At 34.9% G+C, this 22,933-nt stretch overlaps 1 protein-coding gene across 2 annotated transcripts in view; it reads left to right on the plus strand.

The window, feature by feature from the left end:
- Nucleotides 1-22,933, plus strand: part of lingo1a (leucine rich repeat and Ig domain containing 1a) — a 139,391-nt gene that overhangs the window by 67,722 nt on the left and 48,736 nt on the right. Inside the window, exon 1 of one of the 2 annotated variants that reach the window (XM_088921789.1) lies at nt 4,004-4,081. The exons of the other annotated variant lie outside the window; for it this stretch is intronic. The gene's annotated coding sequence lies outside the window, so the exon portion shown is untranslated. Of the gene's footprint in view, nt 1-4,003; nt 4,082-22,933 lie in introns of those variants that run through there. 2 annotated transcript variants of the gene reach the window in all.

Here is a 22,933-nt window from a genome sequence, read left to right on the forward strand (position 1 = left end):
GAGGCTCCTCAGAAAAAAAAGTTCAGCAACCTGGGAAAATGACTATGAGTGCTCGATGCTGATTTCAAATGTTGGGTAAAATTATTTCCAGACTTCGTCTTAGATATCACTGGGAACACAGTTTGGGAAACATTGCCTAGGGTACAGGGGCAAATGTTTTATTTAGGGATGACATATGTACAGTATGATCCATCGATTACTACTTTATTACTGAAACGTGCTGTGTTCAGTGTTCATAAATGATTAAAAAATGCCCAATACATGTCTTGTCAGTGACTCAAGTTGTTTATGTAAGAATGGAACACTTAAGGAATGTAAAGGAAAAGTGCAGATGTGGTTTCTCTCCTACCTATCCATCCATTTTCTAACTGCTTTATCCAATACAAGGTGGCGGAGGAGCCAGAGCCTATCCCAGCAGCTTTCTTCCTATCATCTGTTAAAATATCATGAGGGCTTTGAAGAATTGGAATCAAAGATAAATAACTATTAAGATAATATTTACTTTTGACAAATTGTTAGATATATTGCAATTAGGCTACTGAAAATAACAGCGAGCTTGAGCTGAGATGTCAATCTTTGAGAATCTGCCACACTGTACGGAACAATCACGTTGCCAATTAAATCTTTAAAGATTTTGAGTTGGCAGAAAAAAAGATATATAGGATGAGCCTTGGTTGATAAAACTAAGTAAAAAAATAAATTCAAGACAATTTATCAAGTGTGAATTTTCAATTTCACCAATTGTTCACTAGAAAGTGGTACTCCAAAATACTCTTTGCTTCATACTATTAAATATAATTGAAGTAGCTATTCAAAGATTTCTGAATGCATTGCTGTCCTGATGGCTGTCCCAAAGCAAAATAAGTGAAATCTTCAAGAGAAAATGTGGCTTTTTTGAAGTGCCTTTAAAACCCAATTTAACTGACAGGTGAAGATGTAATTAAAAAACATCAGCTTCATCAGACATCACTGGGTGGTAATATACTGTAGTGTACTGTAATATACTGTAATCAGAAGCCTTGTTTTTCTGTTTTATTTGCTCCCTTTGTTATCCCTTAGTTTGTACTACAGTGCCAGAATTAACTTATTTATGAAAAAATACAGCTTTTTAGCACTGAAGTTAATTTTAATCAGTGATTATCTAGTTATGATGTGGTTAAACATTTATTTTTTTGTACAGTACTTGTCTTTTGTGTTCTTTGAAATGATTACCTTCTGGAAATACAGTAATAATAGCTAGGAGACACTGTTTATGTAGTCTAGAATTCCCATTAGTTATGTCTTTTCTGCACCAGGGAAGCCATGATATGCAGCTTTAGTTAGAAATTAGAGGGTACGTAATCAAAGTTTTAAATGTTGTCAATTTGATGTAGATAGAAACTGCCAATCTCTTATTTACCAATTATTTAGTTATAGTATTCATTACACTGCCCTGCCTACAGTTTTATTCTAGTAAGAAGGAACATTTTTCAATTGAAAAGTTTCAGGCACGCAGGCTCTGTTGTTAAGGTTTTTGTTGTGGACATTGTGGTGTCTCATTATAATAAGGCATAATTATATATGACAGGATTCAGCTAGAATGATCAAAGCAAGACCCATTGGTAAGAAATTAGGTGCAGTGGCTGTTGCTATAATGTTACTAGTTTAATTTCTTGTTATCTTTGGTAATTAGGGAGGCTAAGAGTAAGCAGCATAAATTCCCTGTATGTTTGACCATTTACATGACCATTTACAATATACAATGCCCTCCAGTCTTATTCATACCACTAATGAAATATGAAAAGACTTTGTATACTGTAGCAGTTACAGTCTGGATAATGCCTCATTTACAAAGATATTAAAAATGTCACATTTTTTCACACCTCTAAGTTTTTCTTTCAATAAAATTCAATCCAAATAAGTGTTCTTGACTGGCTATCTCAATCTGCATACTTCAATCCAATTGAACATTTGTTAATCTATCTCACCATGGCAGTTAATTAATGGAAACTGATGGGTCTGAAGGACTTGGAGCAATTCTATAGGGAGGGATGTTCAGACATTTTCCCTCTGATGTGTCAGAACCTCATAGCACCCTTCAAGAGGCATCTAGTAAGTGTAATCCCTGCCAGAGGAGGATTTATCAAATATTAACTACAGAGGTGTGAATTGTTTTGACTCTTGTGTTTTCTAGATTTAAATTATTTAGAACAAATTTGACTTTTCTCAATAGCAATGCTATTAGTTTTACTGCGTAATGTGTTTAGACTTTTATGAGCAAGAAACACTATCCAATCTATGAATTTCTCTGTTATTTGATCTTTCTTATTCCTATTTCATCATGGGTATGCATTAATTTAGAGGGCAATGTAAAAGACCTCAGATACATTACTCATGTATAATTTAAATGTTTGTCATTTTTTAAATTACCCTTTGTGGAAAAACAGTTAAAATTTAAAGATTGATCAAAGAATCTTGAGTGCTGCACCATCTTCTAATGTCTACAATCTTTTAGAACCCAGATTTCAACTTGGTCTATTTGTTATCCTCAAATGTCTTGCAGTTTCAAGGTAAAATAACAGCACGGACATCGACAGAAAATATGTGAACATTCCTGAAAATTATTGGTATGACAATTACTATGCTCAGAGACATTTTGATGTTTAGAATTAAGAGCAAAAGTAAAAAGTTAAAAGAACAATGATTTACTGTGAATAGCAGAATGTATTTGTATGACTTATTTTTATGTCAAATTGCCAAACACAATTACATGGTCCCTTCACTTAGTTGGAACAAAAATTATGAAATTATAAAGACGTCCATAGTACAAATAACTGGCCTAAATTGTATAAAGAGTTGGAAGCAACCTCCCAACTCCGAACTGTAGTCATCTAGAATTGACTTACAGAGTTGTTAAACCCATATAAATACTTAATGGACTGCATGAACATAATGTAAACTTGAGATAACATACATGTTATGTTAGATAGATATGTTAGGAAAGACGTTTGATGAATAGTATGAGTATGGTATGTGAATGTTGTTGAATAATATATATGCTATCTCAACTATGGTACTAAAACAAATTTAATTTTAGTACATACTCTTTGCCCACTTCATATTTTTGGTTTCAATTCATATTTAGTCGAGGAATAATGTATATACAGTATTCATTGGATCATTAATGTTGATTGTTTTTATGCTTTTCTCTTTCTTATGCTCTTCTTATGTTTATCCTTTTTATCATATGATGCATTTACACTTAAAACCAATGCCTCCGATTCTAAAGGAGTTGTTTTTATTTTTACAAACTGTTTCTTACTACAACAATTGTTTATTCTTCTGTGAGCAAAGCACATACAGTAGCACGATAGATCATATTTCTTTATAACCTTCTTTTAAATTACTAGTTTAATTACCAGTTACCAGTACTTTATATTTTCATGCAAGGTAGTAAAGCTGTAGGGGTCTGATGTCCTTTGATTCACATTTGTTTGCCCTTTATAAGGAAGCTGCATGTACTGATGTGAGGGTCATGGCAAGCTGGAACCTATACTAGCAGCATAAGACACCAGGCAGTGCATCAATAAAGATTGTTTTGAAAACTTAAACATGCATTGACTCCACTCACATAATTGGTTGCCACTGTAACCTGGTATTCATTGCCAAAAGTGCTGACTATACAATATTTTTAATAGATTTTCATATACAACTGTAGAAGGTTTTTGGCTGATGCCACCTCTGTGAATTTAAGCAGCTTGCACCACTGTACTGTTGTAGAATAAATTGTCTATATACATAGAATGTATACATAGAACAGCCTGGAAGTCTATCAACAAGGACTGAAGACCTTCAATGTTATTGAACTTGATCTTGTTGTGAAAACCCTTCTCCACTAAGTATTGACCAGAATTAATTGTGAAAATGGTAGCACAGCAAAGTCTCATAATGCATTTTAAATTATTCTGCAGGCAGACAGCACATGGGTCGTGCAGAGCAGGGAGGGAATGTGGACTAAGGAAAGGGAGGCCCTCCAGTTACCCACCGTCTGCAACACACGCGGTAAAAGGCTTCCAAATTGACAGGTTCGCTTTCATTGTATGTAAGTACAGTTCTCACATTGTTCCCTCAGTCAACTGCTTGGCTTCAGTCTCTGTTTAAGCTATAAAAGAAACACAATATTAATCTACCCTATATATAAACAACAGAAACTAAAATAGGTCAGTCTTCCAGATGTTTAAATGGGTAATGGATCAAGAGTGTTCAGGCTTAGGTATATCAGTTAAGAGGCTTATTTTAAATGATACGTATTGGGATCACTTTGAATTTGAATCTTCTTCTCTAGTTATCATTGCAGTAATTTATGGATTAACTTGTCAAGACTTGCCTAAGACACTTTTAGGCTTCAGAACATCCAAACATTAATCACTGAACAATACCCTGTTTGCAAAATCCTGTACAGTACAGTGCTGTACAGTAAATTGTTCTCTTTTTTTTCTAAAAATCAGTTTTGCTATATATATATGACATTATTTCTATTAACACATTTTACATGTATTGAGTGCTCAGAGTATATAATATATATCAGAATTTACCATTCAAGATATTGCCCTTTTGAATTATGATTCTAGTGTTTGCACTTAATTTCACTTAAAATTCATAGTTACATTTAAAATGGACTCTGATACGGTCACTCAGAATTGCCTGTTACCCTGCATTCTCTCTCACAAACCATATTTACAGTATGTTTCTTGTAACTGATGTTTAATCAAACATAAATATTGAGGGACTGCTGTTGTGTTACAAATTTCCCAGTTGGATTGATTAGGTCTGGTTTGTTGATTTTACAAAACATATCTGAGAGCTACTGACAAAAGTTAGCAAAACATATTTGTAAGTGAATGGCAGTAATCTGGTACAAAGCCAATATAGTCATAAGGAAGGTCATATTTAATCAAGAGGAAACCATACAACAATAAGGTATATGTGTACCTTAGACAGGCTTTCATTCTTAAAAAGAATTCAGTGGCAGTATTAGTAAAAAAGAGATGCAGGAAGAGATTAAAGTCAGTAATAACCAGAGAGGCTTATAAAACATTTATACATGGTGTTTTTAGTTTAAGAATTTGAAGTTATTATGGCTATTGTAATATACAGTAAGGTAATAGAAATGAAAATAGTAAACAAACCATTTATTTATAGCATTCTTTTTTCGTTTAGAATTTTGGATTTTGGACACATTCTTATGTAAAATGACGAAGCCTAGCAATCTAGTATTCATATTCATTTTGGAAATTGTGCATGGTTTTTATACAATTGCATGGTTCTTCATGGTTTTTATATGATCTATCCTAGTTTAATTTTGCAGTACTTAAGGCAGATGCACTGAAATGTATATCACTGTGTTATCATGATGTTAATTGACAATTTGAAGGGACTGAATCAATATTTTTTCTTTGAACATGGAATAAGCATGAAGGAATCAAAAATGGAGGTTATATCCAAGTGCCAATAAAAAAGTGTAAAAAATCAGTACTTTGTATTCTAATCAAAATGTAATGTTCAATTATGAAAGTGAGGCTATTTTAGGTTTGAACTAAATAGTATTTTTGGGTTGATCAGGAGTTCATGTGCAGTCAAGAGCTTTGTGGAGAGGTTGGGGATAGTGATATGAAGATTTAATGTCTCTGTCCAGCATCAGATTAAGAAAGCATAATTAGAAAACAGAAAATGAAGCAGTCATGACAATTTTATTTGGCTTCAATGAAGTTTGATCCTTTCAAAAGATGCTGAGCATCAGAACTGAAAGGAGGTCATATTTAATAGCTGATTGGACTAGACTGGACTATGCAGACACAAATTAGGGTTTTTTCTTCATTTGGCAATCTATCTCAGCAAGAAAAATTCTGAATTTTCACTGAGCTTGTGGTGTCCAACTATAAGCCACTTGTCACATCTAATAAGTACCTCTGTGTGCAAGAGCATGAAACAATTTTAACATCTTACGTTGACATTCATCAAAAATTGTTAATAAATCACTGGCATTAGGTGCTTAAAGCAAAATAGATACAGAAGCCCATGCTTATTACGTACTTGCGGTCCTCTTTTGAATGTTTCAGAGTACATACTCGTGATACAGGAAGACCATAAATCTGTCATAAGCAGTAGTACCACAAGTATATCATTCAGCACGTATGGACAAGTATACTTAGACTGATCAGTGTGTCTCCCTTTTAGGGGAAGATTGTTCCAGCTTCCAAGAGCAAGAAATCAAAGTGTTGTTTATTTTTAGAGAAGTAATAGACTGAGAGAGTGGTCTTATAACTGTTGGGATAAGAATATTCCCAATTATGTATAAATTGATATTGTGGATTTAAATACAGAATAGCAATTTCATTTCTGGGGCATTGCTTTGCATGAACTGAAATGAGGATGGCATATTTTAATTTAAATAGACTAACTAAATAGCTGCACTGAAACCAAATTACTGTATTAGAAAATGTGAGGTGTATAATGAAAACAAAATACTATATGATTTTAAATGGTGCATAATTTGCACTTTCAAATTAAATAATGCTCAGTAGCAGTTTCTATTTTCAAAGCACTTATAATGTCAGTTCTAAATATAGATGTAGAATTCCAGATTACAGATTATTTTTTTCTTATCAATGCCTATGAATTTTATTTTAATAAATGTGATAAATGTTCTTTAAATAGTATGTCATGCCCTTGTTGATTTCTTAAATAAAATGTTATTGGTACCTGCAATGGCACTGTACATAAATATTGTCCATTTTATTATTATAGGATATTGCATTAAATGTAATTACCATTGTGGTAGACTAGTTTGTTGTGACACAATTGTACACTTTAATAAAAAGAACATTAAATCATTTCTGACAAAACTTTGAAATTACAGACACATTTTCAAATGATGGTCATAGCAAATGAAATCATCTGAAATGCTTAATCTTAATAGTAACCTATGTCTTCTTGTCTTCCACTTTGCACATACTGTAGATGGATTTTTCTAGTATTCATTTTACACCAAACTAAAACAAGTTATTTAAAGTTAAGGACAGTGGCTCTTTAATTGGGATAATTCTGGCAGTACTAAGTGATGATAACATAGTCTAAGTCACAGTGTTCATCAGCAAAGAATGAGCCACAATATCAGAGTGTTAACGAAGGTCATCAGATAATCATTCTGCCTTTAAATAGATTCAGAAAATAGACTATGACAGGAGAAAATCTCACCTACATTTTCCTCATTAGGCTTTTCAAGGGGATGCCAAAGGCTAGCCAGCTACAGTAACTGCTTCCAGCTCAACTCATGAGGCCAGCTGTCAAAGTGTGCAACTACACGACTTGATTCATTATTTCATTACAGCTCTTTATTGGTCATGCTTTACTACATGGAGTACATTTAGTAGAACACTTAACAGTGTCGCAAGTCTTCCTTGCTAGCTCCTTACAGTGTCGACATCATGACTCCACTACTGCTGAACTGAAGGGAGAGCAGCGTCTGTGCAATCCATTTGTCTTTAATCTAGACTTATTACATGCCTGCTTAGATAAATTGCAAACTAGCTAGCTACATTATTTATGTATTTATACCACACAGAGGTACTGAGGCTGATGCTATGATTCAATGAATAAAGATCACCATTGTTCTGTTTAAAAAAATTTGCAGCCACGAGGGCATCCTTTAGGGTATTCATAAATCGTCTTCAGTCACATTGCCGACGACCACTATGAAAAATGCAAAGCTTACTTTGTCATGCCTTCTATGGATTCAGAATGATTTTTGATTAACAAAATGGGGTTAAAAACAGTCAAAATAATTAAATAATAAGTTTACTGTATCAAACATTTTTTGTCTTTTACTGTTACAGTTACTGTAATTAAAATATTAGATTTTCATATATTTGTACTTTTGTTACAATTTTTTTTTTAATCTCGGTACCATTCAACATTTTATTTTTCCTTACAAAAAATTTCATTGAAAAAAATTCCATGATCAACAAAGCTCACATTTCTCAAAGAGGACTGAGGTTTCTTGACCTTCCAAACATGTCTAGGAGGGAAATTAATGTATTTTTAAAATAAATATAGAGATGTATTTTTCTGTTTCGTTTTGTTATTCTTCTTATTTTGGTTTAATTGTGAACTTTTTAAAAAAATGATTGGTTTGTTCAGAAGAGATTTGAATCACATATTAGTTAAAATCCCTCCTAATGTTGGGAGAAACATGTTTGCTGTTTGCAGTAGGTTACCTAGGTACATGAAGTTTGCCACAGTCATGTACATTCTCAGTTGATATATAAATTATATTAATTTCTGGTTAATTTCACACTTCAACACATGCTGTACAGCTCATACTATAGGTAACATTTGCATGTTATACCCACATTTGCCAAACCATAAAAGTAGTTTTGGTCATGTTTTCCTCTGCAAGGTCTTATTGTATGGAGTTATGCTGTTAAAAAGTTCTAGTGCCATATTTTAAATTATATAGGTTAAACAAAAACAGGATCTGCATCCTTTCTGAGAAAAATGTGTGCATAAAAAGATTAAATTTAATCTCAGCTCCAAGCACAAGGAATGCAGCAAAAACATAGAACTTTCTCTTATTGGTCTGTAGGTGTTTGCATACAGTACTTGCTCATATGAAGGAGAACGTGAAGGATTTCTGTAGGAGCACTAGATAAGCCCACGCAGAAACACATCACTCATTTTGAGGAAAGCCTTGGGGTGTCCTTAACAAAGCAGGCACTGTCGTAGTACAAACTATGGCAGCACGCTTTTCACCTTGAGAGTGTCATTTGGCAAGAAGACATGCAGAGGCAGCTGAGTTTAACACTGCTGTTGGTCTCTGAGATGGAAACTGTTTACAAAGATTCTGCTCAGACTAGAATTGCCCCTGTGTTCTCAGTGTAGTTTGAAGGTTGGCTGGACACATCATGTGGTAACTGAGACAATGACTTTTTACAAAGCATTCATATTTTTCCCTGGCAAAACTGTCAATTTATTTATTGACAGTGAATTGAAATAACTTACTGTAGATAAACATACTGTAGATGGTCTACCCCTGAGGGAATAACAGTAGACTAAAGATATCTCAAGAAAAAAATGATAACTCAAACAGTGGAACACACTAAGTATGTGTAAGCTTTCTTAGAAAATATTGTATAGTGATATAATGTATAACTTAAGAACAAGAGCAGAATTACTCGTTTTAATTGTCTTTTGACTAACAAACCTCGATATCCCCTCTAACATATCTCTAAGACATAAGAGACAGCTCATATACTGTATGTGCATGAAATGAGAGCTAAAGCATTAGAAACATTAGAGTTGATAAAGAAAATAGTTTAGTGAATAAGAAAAATAGGGAGAAATATATTACATTTTCATTCACGTCAAGTAGTTATTAAAAACTGTACTCAGCTAAACTGCAGTACCATATTATCATTTTTACTTAAACATACTGTTTTGTCATAGTGAATTTCATTTTTTAAAAGGGACTACATTTAAGGAATTCTTTAAGAAATGTAGCAGGTGTGGTTTTAATTATAGATAGAAATGCTTAAATCATTTTACTTCTGAAATGTTACGCATGTAGCTGTTTTAAAATTAGGGCAACACAAATCCACTTGCTGGATAGATCCCAGATTGTATAGATTATAGCATTAACTGTTATTATCCTATATTCAAAATAAAATGGTTAAATTATTATAAATTTCAAATACACACAAGGGAACTACATGTTGAATTTTTGCATTGTTTTTTTTAATTAGATGAGCACAAGGTTGCTATTGTGAAAGTTATAATGAGGCCCTAGGAAACCTTTCTGTATATTTTGGACTGCATAATAATCTGGCCATGACTACTGCAAGATTGAAGATGAAATGTATTCAGATCTGCTGTATGTCATTATATCTACTTTTATAAAACATTTATAAAACATCACCATTGTCTCTCACACATTTTGTCTCTCACACGGTTTAATATACTCTGGAGTAGAGAAAGGGGTGTCTACCTCCTGAATTCCAACTGAAATGTGGAGCTTCCCCATTTACTTTCAATATAAGTCCTCATTATTCCTCTGTCAGTCCTTCAGAAAGTGGTTCCAACACTGAAGTCCACTATTTAAGCCAAATATATACAATTAATGTGGATATTAAGCATAATTAGCCATATGAGGTTTCCAGTTCAGTTAATTAACTAGTAACCAAAAAGACAAGATGTGAGATATGCATTTTTCTTGTCTGTAATGTTATTTCTTACAGACAAATTGCAGTGGAAAGTGGGATTGAATATTAACCAGTACTCTCCAAATAGAGATCTGGAAGTATTATTTTTTAATAAAGCATTATAACACTGTTCAATTTTTACTGATGCAATCTGTTAAATTATCAGTGGAAGGCAAAAATAATACATTATGCCTGCACCATATGCACATTATTTATAGGAAGTTTGACTGGATTAAAATGTTTGACCTGTACAATAATATATGGAGAATATTATGAAATACTAATATTTAGGATTATGTAGGATTTGTCATAGGATTTAGGACTGGTCAGTCACCACATTGGATGTATGTTCAGCCAAACATTTCATTACAAAAATCTCTGTGAATTAATTAATATACACTACGTACAAAACATGACTCCCCTGTGCTATCATTATTATACTTTTGAGTTATTGCATACTAACGTAGCCAGAGCTGTTGCACAATTTTCTCAGATTTTGCTAGAAAAAGCCCTCTAGGGCATTTTGGGCCTTCTGAGTCCCGAAATGCTAATTTTTTTATACATTATAGCAAAATATTTTGCCAGATGAGGTTTTCTTTGAAAATCTGAGACAGATGAACAACTTTTCCTTTTTGGATGAATCACTACAGATGTATGCTTTTTTATCATGCTGTGGTGCTATGGTATTTCATTTTTACACAAACATTTTCAGTCTCTAAAGCACTGCAGGTGCAATAAGACAGGGCTTGCACAGGTACCTGCTATATTTTTACTGTACCTTCACCAGTGTACTGGCAGGCAGGATCATAGGAACAGTGACTGACAGCAGGGAAGACTGGGGAAGCTGTGAGATGTACAGTGCTGTGCCTCTCAAGGTCATTGCTCACAAAAGGGTAAAGACCCCTTAGATCATATTGCAGCTGCTTTCACTGAGCTGCATCTTCTCCTTGGGAAACCCTATCTGGAGCTTTTACAGAGGAACGAAGCATAAAAACATATCAAACACTAATCATTCTGGTATCCCTTTCTACATTGTATTGTGTATTTCAGGCTTTAGGCTCATTAGCTCTGAGGACACTGATTACTCCACTAAATTCATTTTTCCTAATATAATATTACTGTTTCTACTTATAGATTTCAAGTAATGCTTTGTTGTTGTGGTATTTTAATAGAAATATAATAGTAATGGTATAACATTTATTTGTATTTTAGATTTCTATTTTGTGAACTTTAATTTGTGTTTTTAACATTTATTATTTATTTTCACATTTATCCACGTGGCCTAGAAAGGAACACATTCATGGTGTCCTTATAGTAATATTAATTAGAACTCACCGTTTCGCAATGCTAGGAAATACAACCGTCAAAAGACACATCTATTTCTGTCATTGTTACTGACTCACTTTGAGAAATGAAAGTGCTACCTTGCTGATTGGACAGAGGCTGTTATTATGGAAAGAAAACTATGACCATTTTGTATTTTACTGAATTTGTAAATCACATAATGGAAGTGCAAAATATATAATTGCAGATAATGGACCATATTTGTTTTTATGAGTTTGAAAAGTACATTTTCACATTGCTTTCATTTCCTTTAGCAATAATAATAAATCAAATGAAAATGAACTGATGTATACTCCTTCCTAATAGAATATATTCAAATATTGACTTGTTTAAATTATATGGGGAGGTTTTAATTAAAAGGTACCTAATGGTACCTGAAACCTCTTATCATACATGGGTCATTTTAAATTACATTTATGCTATTTCCTTTAGGCCTTCACAAAACCATTTAAGTCATAAGAACATAAAGGTTTCAAAAGAGAGGATGCCATTAGCCCATCTGTACCATTGGTTTCTTAGTAGCTAATTCATTAAAATATTTTTAAATTAAGTCAGGGTCAACTTCAGGGTCGCTGGGTAGTTTGTTTCATACCCGAAGAAAATGAAGAAATCTGCTGGGTTTTGTCTGTTTGTTTTTTTTGGAGGGAGGGGGGAGTTAGAGTACCAGAAAGACAATCCCCTCCCATACACATGAAAAGAAGTTTAATCTTTGCGCTATACCATGCCAGTTAGGAAGGGATTTGAAGTTATCACTGAATACTGTGTATTTGCTTACAAATTCATTATATACTCATTACTGTTATCATTATTGCTAAAGTAGTTTTTATTTATTTTCTCTCAACTACACTGCTCTATATTAATCAATACTGTACATGACCCATTTCCAGTGCCAACCCTGACAAGATTGTGTGATTGCTTAGATCTAGGTAGTATCTTTCATCATTTTAAGACAAGAAGGAAATGGCAACCTAACTGATTAGCTCTGCAGTGTGACACTAAACAGATGCATCCAATTACAAAAATGGTGTATCTGTAAAGCATGATGTGTTACGGTGAACAAGGTGAGGGGGATATGCCTGATGTCTTTAATGGTTTCTAAAGTTAAGATCACAGTCCATTGAATGTAGGGGCACATATCTATTCAAATCTACAGTACTCAAGTATATGCACTCCTAGCTTTCTCTTGTTATCTCTATATTTTTTTGTTAATAGCTATCTCTATCACAGTACTTTGTTATATTTTACATTATTTGTAACTTATGCTTTTAATAATTCACTTTGCATTATCAACAACAGAATGTTATTTACTGCAAACAGACTAACAATAGTGCATGAAGATGTGTAATAACAAATGTGAGCTTTTGCATGCATTCCAAATCAGTATAAATACATTATCAATCTACAACATCTGAGGGAGAGTACACAAAACCTTTCTTAACAGAACACCTGTGAATTCAAAAATTATGCAATGGTGAGAAAAATAAATGAATACAGAGTTCCTCCCTAACAGAGTATAAGAAATCTTTTAATGGTCTCTGCTAAGCCCTAGTATGTCACAGCTGGAGAGGAAAGAATAAAAGATCTAGTAAAATGAAGGTAAGACAGGGTTTGTGGAATTAATAAATCATGAAGGAAATGCATTGACATGAGTTTCCTTTGGTTTACAGGCTGGTTAAGGAAGAATCCGTGTGACTTCCGTGAAAAGAATGTGAATATGACAAATGAGAGAATTAAAGAATGCCTTAACTATCAAGGGGCAAAGCCAATAGATCATGTACTTCAATGACTTGATTCAATTTACCCATTAAAATAGGTGAAATAGTCCTGGGTGACTGTTTTGAAAGTGATTTTCAAGGCACATGGCATCCATTGACTAAGGCAGAATGCAATGCACTTTAGAACACCCACACAAGTGGGATTAAAGTACATTTCCTCTGTAGCTAAGGAGATTGTACACAACCCATGTCTACAGAATAACAGATCCCTTTAGGCTAACTGAGTGCTTAAGAATAAATTCAGTTTGCCAGAAACCAAAAGAACATATTTAGATGTGTTTGGGACAGCCAAAGGTTCCATACTTTTCCAGAAGAGCCCAATAAGGAAATTCAAGTGCTCTTTTTATTTGTAGTTGTCTTCACATTGTAGACTCTATCCTACTGTATGAAGTATATCCTTGTCCCTTGTGTGTGCTCTGTCCATGTTGGGCCAAAGGTACCTTTTTGTAAATGCTTGGAGAGAGTCTAGCTGCAGCTACGCTTGGAAGGCCAGGTTCTTCTTTGTCCACCATTATGATCTGTTACAGAAGCAGAATCTGGTTGGCTTTCCTCACTTTGTTGAAAAGAGGGTGGTATTTCATTAGGAGCCTCCTCATTCCCTTCCTGGCTTTTGTACATGTTACTTAAATGGAGTTTCCACAACTCAGGATTGAGGAGCTGAGGTTGACAGTGAATAGTGGAGTGGATGCATGGAGTACTGTTGCTGACATGGTCAATGTCTGGTGTGTGATTCCACAGCCAGCATAATTTGGTGGGACACTTGGAAGGTTACTGCTGATTGGGGATACTCGATGGAGAAGGTGTGGTTTGTAATGTGCATTTGCTTTCTGTTCTGAAAATTAAACTAGTAAAAAAATTGAATGAGAGATTCCACACACATAGATTCCAGTGATCTGAAAGAAAAAAATAATTGTTTATTTTTTTATATCAGAAAATTTAAATTTGGGGATGAACTAAGTAAATCAATACATCAGTAAGTCTCCTATAGGAAGATGAAGAAATTTTAGTACCCTGAAGGCAAACAATAGCCATTAGCTTATCTTGGATGGTCTCAAGTCTGGAAATGGATGCTTGTGAAATGAAGCAGGCCATAGCATGCCAGAGGAGCCACATTACAACCATGTGAATATTTTTAGTTGTAGCTTTTTGCTCCATTTTTGCAGGCAGAAAGCATGATGTTTCTGTATGTACTATCGAGGTAAACATTTTTTTGGGATCTGGGTTTATTATATAGCCCCAGATTCAATTAATTAGGTATCAAATCCAGGATCTCATATGCTGTTGCATTTTAAAAACTACAGATATAAAAATATAATGAAAAATGCTATTAAAGGTATCCACCATGACATCTCTGAACATAAAGTGCTGACCCCTGTTTTATACTTGGTGGCATCTGTCTTAATAAGGTCAGACTAAATAGTTAAATGTATAGTTACTGTATATTAAATAGTAAAAGCCATTGTAAGCCAAAATAAACTGGTAATTGTAAACCATTGTAATTTTGTTTTGCAAAGAATGCGCAAGAAAGCTATAAGCATTCAGTAACTAGGAAAAGTAAGAAACCGTAAGTGAATGTTTACTAAAATATTTTGAATATTGTAAATTTATTATACAGAGACACAGATGTGTAGCAACTGTTAGCCTTCATTCTTGTGTGGAGTCACTGCTAATGGCTTCATCATTGATTTATATGTTGATGGCTGGTGTGAGAAGGCCATTAATCTTTTGTGAAGGAAATCTTAGGCTGAGTTGAACGTGTTTTTATATACAGTACATTATGGGCAATGAATTACCCTCTCACCCAAATAGCAATTCCTCTGTGTTTTGAAGAATGCAGCACAAGAGGGGTAGTGAAAATAGCTTTGTAATGTGTATAGGTACAACAGGTGAGAATATGATACACAATTTGCATTAGGGTAATTAAGATTTAAAAAGTTTGTCTAAAATATTTGCTGTTTTATAATCAACCCCTAGAATAGGAAAGTATTGTATAGAAAATTAAGTCACATGTTGTTTTGCTCCAGACAAAACACTGCAGTTTTTCTTTGCCATTCCTTACAATACAAAAGATTACATCTCTATTTAGTTCAACATTTAGTTCTTTATAATGTATTTATAAAATCACAATTGGATAAGTTGTATGAATGCTGGAAAACTATTGGACAGTCCTCCTATATCAAAATCTATTCTCGGGCAAAAGGGAATAGGTAGAATGAAAATTTAAAATTAGATTAGAAAAAATGACAAAGTTAGAGAAAAGGAAATCTTTCTGCAAAAGTAGGACACTGAGCAATCTGAGACAACAGCTGAGAATTTAATACATGATAATACAAAACAAAAAAAACTTGAGGTGTTAACAGGACTGTGAATGCTTGTACTGTGATCAATTACAGACATCTACAGTATAAAGCATGCATTGAGTAATATACCACAGCACATGTTAACATGCTGGCATGCTTTGAGAAATTACAGAACAAATAACTCATGCTGGCTGATAAATACAAAAGAAAACCAGATTTTCTGCTGTATGCACAATATGTTGTGCTATGCTTTCCACTGTGGGATAATTGCATGCAAATTGTTCCATAAAAATGTAAGTATATGATGCGGACAATTAGCCAGCATTGGAAAAGCAGGCCTAAGCAATTCAAGACTCCACCAACATTCTAAGATATTGATAATTATTTTGCATTCAGTCCAAATTACATACCCAGATTGGCTACGTGCTTTGTGTACTAATGTGACATGGCTGGATTCAGCAAGCAATCTATGCCACTGTTCAGATATCGATCCTCTTTCATGGTAACTGTGGCAAAAAGTCAGGGAAAAGGGAAACTGGAAGAGAAGGGAAAACAAAGAAGCCACACAGGAGCATCTCACCGTCAAGTAGGTAGGAGGTCTTATATATCATTCTGATCAGATTCTGTAAGAGAATAATAATCTTCTACTTTCTACAATCCATTATATAGCTGTTATCCCAATAGGTGAGCCTAAAACACTGATGGGATTAACACAAGTCTTAATGAATTTCCTTTAGGGTCTCTGGAGACCAAAACTAAGGTAAAACCACACCACTACAGTTGCAGTCAAGTTATCTTCAGGAGTGTGGCTGTACAGTATGTGTTATTCATAGGTTTTTACAGTGGCAGGGATTTAGAAGGAGGTTTATTCCCATTGGGACACTTCATCACTGTTGCATCAGTGATTTTTCAGACTTCAGGTATTCCTGGGGGATTGTTTTTTGCTGAAATGTAACAGTGGATCCTGGTTACATTTTTTCCTCTGAAGCCATTTATTTATTGTGGTTCTGATTTATGTGTCTGCATACCCATAGGTGGAGGATCAATTAATTATTTTCATGCCACCCAACATTGACTGTTCCTCATTGAGTGGGTTATATAAGTTAAGTATATCGAACTTCATTCATTTGTTGGCTATATTAAAAGGCTCGTTTTATGTCAGCTGACTTTATCTTTACTTTATTCTTTATGTGTACTCTGGTTCTCTTTCTTTGCTGTTATTTTGAATATTTGTTGATAGTGCAAAAATGAAACTAATTTTTGTTGGCCTTTCCAATATGGTGCATTGCCAGTGTGCTACACTACCAAGTAATCACTGTTAAAAAAATTAAATGTAAGCTAGATTTTTAGCTGAAAAGCTACTTAGCGTGGCAAATGGAAATGTAAGTCTAATCACCAATAACAGCCCATACATTACAGACAGCATCATAGCCATATCCAACAAGATAAATCTGAAATGTCAGAGAAGTACATTTTACAGACTACTCATTTCCCATTGATTTGATTGAGTAAGTGTGAAGTCTTGCTGTCTATCCATACTGTCAGTGTATCGGGGTATTTTATTCTGTTAGAACACTTCATTTTCAACAACACTCTTCTCCTCTAAGTGGAAAATGATAGGAATAAATTATCTGAGCAAAAAGTTCTTTGCATTTGTTTCTCCATATCTTGCTGTCATTTTTCCTTAAAGTTAAAGTTTGTAGTTGATTACAATTAGGTGTATGCTCCATTATTTATGAAAATGAAGCTAAATATTATGTCGTATTTTAAATACTAATAACTAGAACATTAAATGCTACATGTGAATTTTTCACTTTTGGTTTTAATGTACAGTAACAGAGTGGAAAGGAGGGTCATCAAGTGTCAAGGGCTGTATACATGTTAATTGCATTAATGCACCAGTAACACCCCAGTGTTGATGCAGTTTCCTGCCCTGATCAAGGGCCCTCTTAACACAAGCACCAGACAATTACCCCTCCACTCAAGGGTAATGCGTGGGGTTGCAAACAGTTTTGACTGGACCAGTGATTGAGAGGGTGGCATACACAGGGCGATATTTGGACAGCCACTTCCTAAAGGAGCCCTCGGTGGCTGACTCTGCCCATACAAAGCCCCGATCAGGACAGAGCAAAAACAACCCTTAGGAGGAAGCAAGGTTGGAGAAACAGGCTACAGCATAGGACACAAGAGAGGATGCTGACACCAGGGATTCTACAGTGAGCTGCTAAGGAAGGCTCCAGGATCACCTTCCTCCCCCCCTGCCTGACAGAGAAATCAGGATGGGGGGGGGCCATGATGGAGGCATGTTGTTTGGGATGGTCAGGACCAGAGAAGTTGCCACCGGTTGACCAAACGGAGTGTCATCACTTTTCCTTAGTGGGAGGGAAGGAACCACACCAGGTCACTGACTGAAGCTGGCTTCAGAGGAAAATGCTAGTAACTGGATCCCATGGGGTTTCTTTGTACTGTTCCTACAGTAAGTGCTTCTGGTGGATGAACTGTATTATGTGTTTTGTGTGCTGGGTAGTCGTTAAATTTGGGTAGTCAGAAATTTGTCTTATGAGGATACCTTAATCTGATGGTTAGAATGATAGATTGCTATAAATAAATGGTATATCACATATAATAACTGTCTTTTCTGGTCTGTGGATACACTGGTGATTCTGGGAGAAAAATAGAACCTGCAACAAGGAAGTAGCCTATCACCCTTTATAATTGTTAGGTGGTGTAGTCGTGTACAAGGCAGAAATAATTCTCATTTGGGGGGGGTCACCTATCTGTAACATTGACAAAGTTTCCTTTGGAACTGCATATATTAAAATGTGACAGTTTGGCTTTATTTGGTATAGATTTATACAGTCCTAGCAACATAGATGCAGAACATAAATGCTTTATCAATACAGCCTTAAGTCCTGTAATTAAATTGGAGACACGCTGCCTTTCATGGGATACATAATTTACAGATATTGGTCTAGAAAAAAATGAAATGCAACAGAAATCAACCGAGCTGAAGTCTTTGATTGTTCTATATGTCTGTAATTAGAGAAATGTGAAGAATATTGAGAAATGTTTTTTGCTCTGAAAACTTTTTTGCTCTGCATGATACTCTGAATTGGGGTGATGAAGGATTTTACAGGCTACCGTTCAATGTTAAATTCCATGCAATATTCGCAATAATTATAAGTAATAAGTGAATAAAAACATATTAATTTCAATAAATAATTCAATGCAATTAGTTTTCTATGAATAATTAAAACAGTACTTTGAAGTTCATAAAACTATTCATAAGCACATTTTTATTGAATAAGAATTGAAAAATTATAGATATAATGAAGAAAATTTCAACAGAACCTCTCATACCAGGTCATAAATACTTCATTTCTAGTTTTTCAGCATAATGTACTTCTTTCTGTTCTGAGAATGAATTATTTTACATGCTTCTGAAAGGCTTTGTAAAAGCATTAGTACAAAAGTGAAAATTCAAAATAGAGGAAAATAGAGGCTTGTGTTGAGCATATATTTCATATTAAATCATCTATTTTTAGGTAGGATCTAATTTAATTCACAGGGCTTCTGAAATAACCTTGTAATAGTAACCTTGGAAAACTGTCCAACAGCTAAAGGTCATCTAGTTCACAATAACAGATTTTTTAAGATGCAATAATCTGTGTTTCCTGGAAAGGCCCCTGCCGTATCAAGTAAGGGTTTAGAAATGTGAGCATGTAGCACAAGCTTTATGGTTTCAGGTTTACAAAAACCCTTTGATCCCATATTGACATTCCAGTAATTCTATATGGTAGACCTCTGAAGCCTCAGATTTAGAGCAAATAGTAGCAGTTGAGGGCAGACCCTTGCAAGAAGACCAGGCAATGAATCACTGTTTTGTTATTGTTTACATATGTTTAACCATTACACTGAAATTGGTCATTATTTAATGTGTTGTTTGAACTGATTATATCTGGTATATACTGGTATCCTTTATAAAATTTTAAAAAAATAAAATCATTCTGAAATGTGAATGTCTGAGTGGTACAGTTGTGCAGCTAGCACTGTTCCCTGCAACACTGGGGTCTTGGGTTCAGTGTTTGGGGTGCTAACCACATGGAGTATCCTCCCACAGTACAAAGGCTGTGGTTAATAGGTTGGTTAATTGGCTTCTGGGAAAGTTGGCCCTGTTGATGGATCTTTTCTCCACCATCAATAGCTTTCTAAAGCCCAACTGCTCCACCATATTACCTGCCTCATCGCAACTTTGTAACACATTCTTAGATTTCTTTAGCTCCAAGATCGACAGCATCCGGCATCACATTCTCTCTACTACACATATCATTTCCATACCTCCTCCCTCCTTATCCAACTTTTCTGGTCCCCTAATCTCCAACCTCTCTCTTCTTGACTCAGCATCCCTGAATAAACTAGTTACACACATGAAACCTACCACATCTATTTAAGATCCCATTCCCACCACTTTATTTCAGTCCTGTTTCTCTTCTCTCTGTCCCATTGTCCTCAATATTATAAATGAATCCTTGAGCACTGGCATTGTACCAACGGTCCTCAAAACTGCTGCCATTACCCCCGTGCCAAAAAAACCTAACATGGCTCTCAACAATCTTAACAATTTTTGCCCTATCTTCAATTTACCCTTTCTTGCAAAAATTCTAGAACGTGCTGTCACACTTCAGTTACATAACCACCTCATGACAACCTTTTCAAACCCCTCCAATTTGGCTTCCGTCAACTTCATAGCACAGATCAAAGTCACTAACGATCTTCTAATAGCTTCTGATTTTGGTTCTCTTTCTATATTCATCCATCTTGATCTCAGTGCTGCTTTTGACACTGTTGACCGTGACATCTTACTTCTCATCTTGAGACTGTGTTTGGAGTTTCTGACACTGCTCTCAAATGGTTCAAATCTTATCTCACTGATCGCTGTCACTTTGTCTCTCTTAATGGGTACAGGTCTGAAATTGGTCTTGTCAAGTCTGGTGTTCCTCAGGACTCAATACCGGGCCCCTTGCTCTTCAGCATTTACATGTTTCCACTTGGTCAGCTTTTAAGATCACATGGCTTCAGCTTTCATTTTTACGCTGATGATACTCAAATATACATCCATACCAAACCTGACACTGATGTGGCTGTCTCTATTCTATCTAATTTCATCTCTGACATAAAAATTTGGATGACTCAAAACTTCCTTCATCTTAACTGCGACAAGACTGAAGGCGTGCTTATTGGCACCCCCCATCAACTTCGTAAAGCCAGTCCTATAACCCTATCTGTAGATGGTTCTGTACTTGAGCTTCAATCAAAATTGAAAAACCTTGGGGTTATATTCGATTCTGGCTTAACATTCGACCCACATGTGCAGCATACTGTCAAAACATCTTTTTTTCACCTCAGAGATATCACTAGACTACGCCCTATGCTATCACTAACTGTGGCTGAAAAGCTGATCAACACATTTGTGTTCTCTCGAATTGACTACTGTAATGGTCTACCTGTTGGGGTATCTAAATCTACTTGAACAAACTGCAGTATGTACAAAATTCAGCAGCCAGAATCCTGACCAGGTCTAGTGCAAATGATCACATTACTCCTATCCTGGAGTCCTTGCACTGGCTTCCGGTCAATTTCCGTGTAGACTTTAAAATCCTCATGCTCACTTATAAGGCTCTGCATGGCTTGGCACCTCAGTACCTGTCTAAACTATTATTGCCCTACTCCCCACCTCGCAACCTTCGCTCTTCTAATTCTGCTCTCCTTACTGTCCCCCAAGCCTGTCTACATTGTATGGGTGACAGGGCCTTCTATTGTTATGCCCCCAAGCTCTAGAACTCTCTCCTCAAGGATATCAGAGAGTCACCTTCTCTAAACTCCTTCAAATCCAGACTCAAAACCCTCTTCTTTAGAAAAGGCTTTACTTAACTGGTTCCATTCTTCACCCCTCTGCTTTTCTTAGTACCACCATCCACGGCCTCCTCTATATATTGTAATTGTGTTTAATCTTGTGTATTCTTTTTATTTATTGTTGTTGTCATTCTGTAAAGCGCTTTGGGAAGCCACCTTTAAAGGCGCTATACAAAAAAATAAAGTTTATTATTATTATTATTACAATTCTCTATAAAACAAAATGGCTATGGATAACACATGAATAGAGTTTGCATAAATGTATATTTAAGAAACATAAGGAAAATATCATAATTAAAAATAGGAAATAACAAACCTGGGACAACTATGAAAACAAATAGTCCAGGAAAATTCAAATGAGATACAAAAACTACAAGAAAATGAAATGTGTTTAATTTATGCATGTTAAAGCTTAATACATCCCTAAACTATTATCGCCGTACTCCCCACCTCGCAACCTTCGCTCTTCTAATTCTGCTCTCCCAACTGTCCCCCAAGCCCGTCTACATTGTATGGGTGACAGTGCCTTCTCCTGTTATGCCTCCAAGGTCTGGAACTCTCTGCACAAGGATATCAGAGAGTCACCTTCTCTAAACTCCTTCAAATCCAGAATGAAAAACTTCTTCTTTAGAAGACCCTTAACTTAACTGGTTCCATTCTTCACCCCTCTGCTTTTCTTAGTACCACTATCCACGGTCTCCTCTGTATATTGTAATTGTGTATTCTTTTTATTTATTGTTGTTGTCATTCTGTAAAGCGCTTTGGGAAACCACCTTTAAAGGCGCTACATAATAATAATAATAATAATAATAATAATAAAAACTTTATTTTATTATTATTATTATTATTATTATTGGTGTGCGTGTGAACAGACATGTTTGTGTCTGTGTCTGCCCTGCAATGGACTAGCATCCCATCCAGGAAGTTAGCCCTGTGCCCATTGCTTTCTGGGATTGACTCTGGCTCCTCTATGACTCTGTATTGAGCAAAATGGTTAGAAAATAGATGGATGGGTGGATGAATGAATGTCATGAAATGGGGTTTAAACAAGTGCAATCTTTACCTTTCAGGCTGAAAGTACAATAAGAAGGAATTCACAAAGCACTGTTAACTGGTGATATCAAATGAAAGAAAATAAATAAAAAGGACTGTTGAGGGATAAATAGCTTTCTAAAACATAATAATAAAAGCCTAATGTCTATATTCAACCTTCTGAGGTTTAACATTCTTTGTTTTAGTTTTCTTTCTCTTAAAAATAATAAGTAAAAAAATCGCTTAATTTTTAAGGTTATGGTTTATCTTTTTTATCTTGATAATGAACTGAAAAATATGTACATGATGTTAATATAACTAAAGTAAAACATTT

The sequence above is a fragment of the Atractosteus spatula genome, chromosome 7 (assembly GCF_055471065.1).
Source record: "Atractosteus spatula isolate fAtrSpa1 chromosome 7, fAtrSpa1.hap1, whole genome shotgun sequence".
Classification (NCBI taxonomy): Eukaryota; Metazoa; Chordata; class Actinopteri; order Semionotiformes; family Lepisosteidae; genus Atractosteus; species Atractosteus spatula.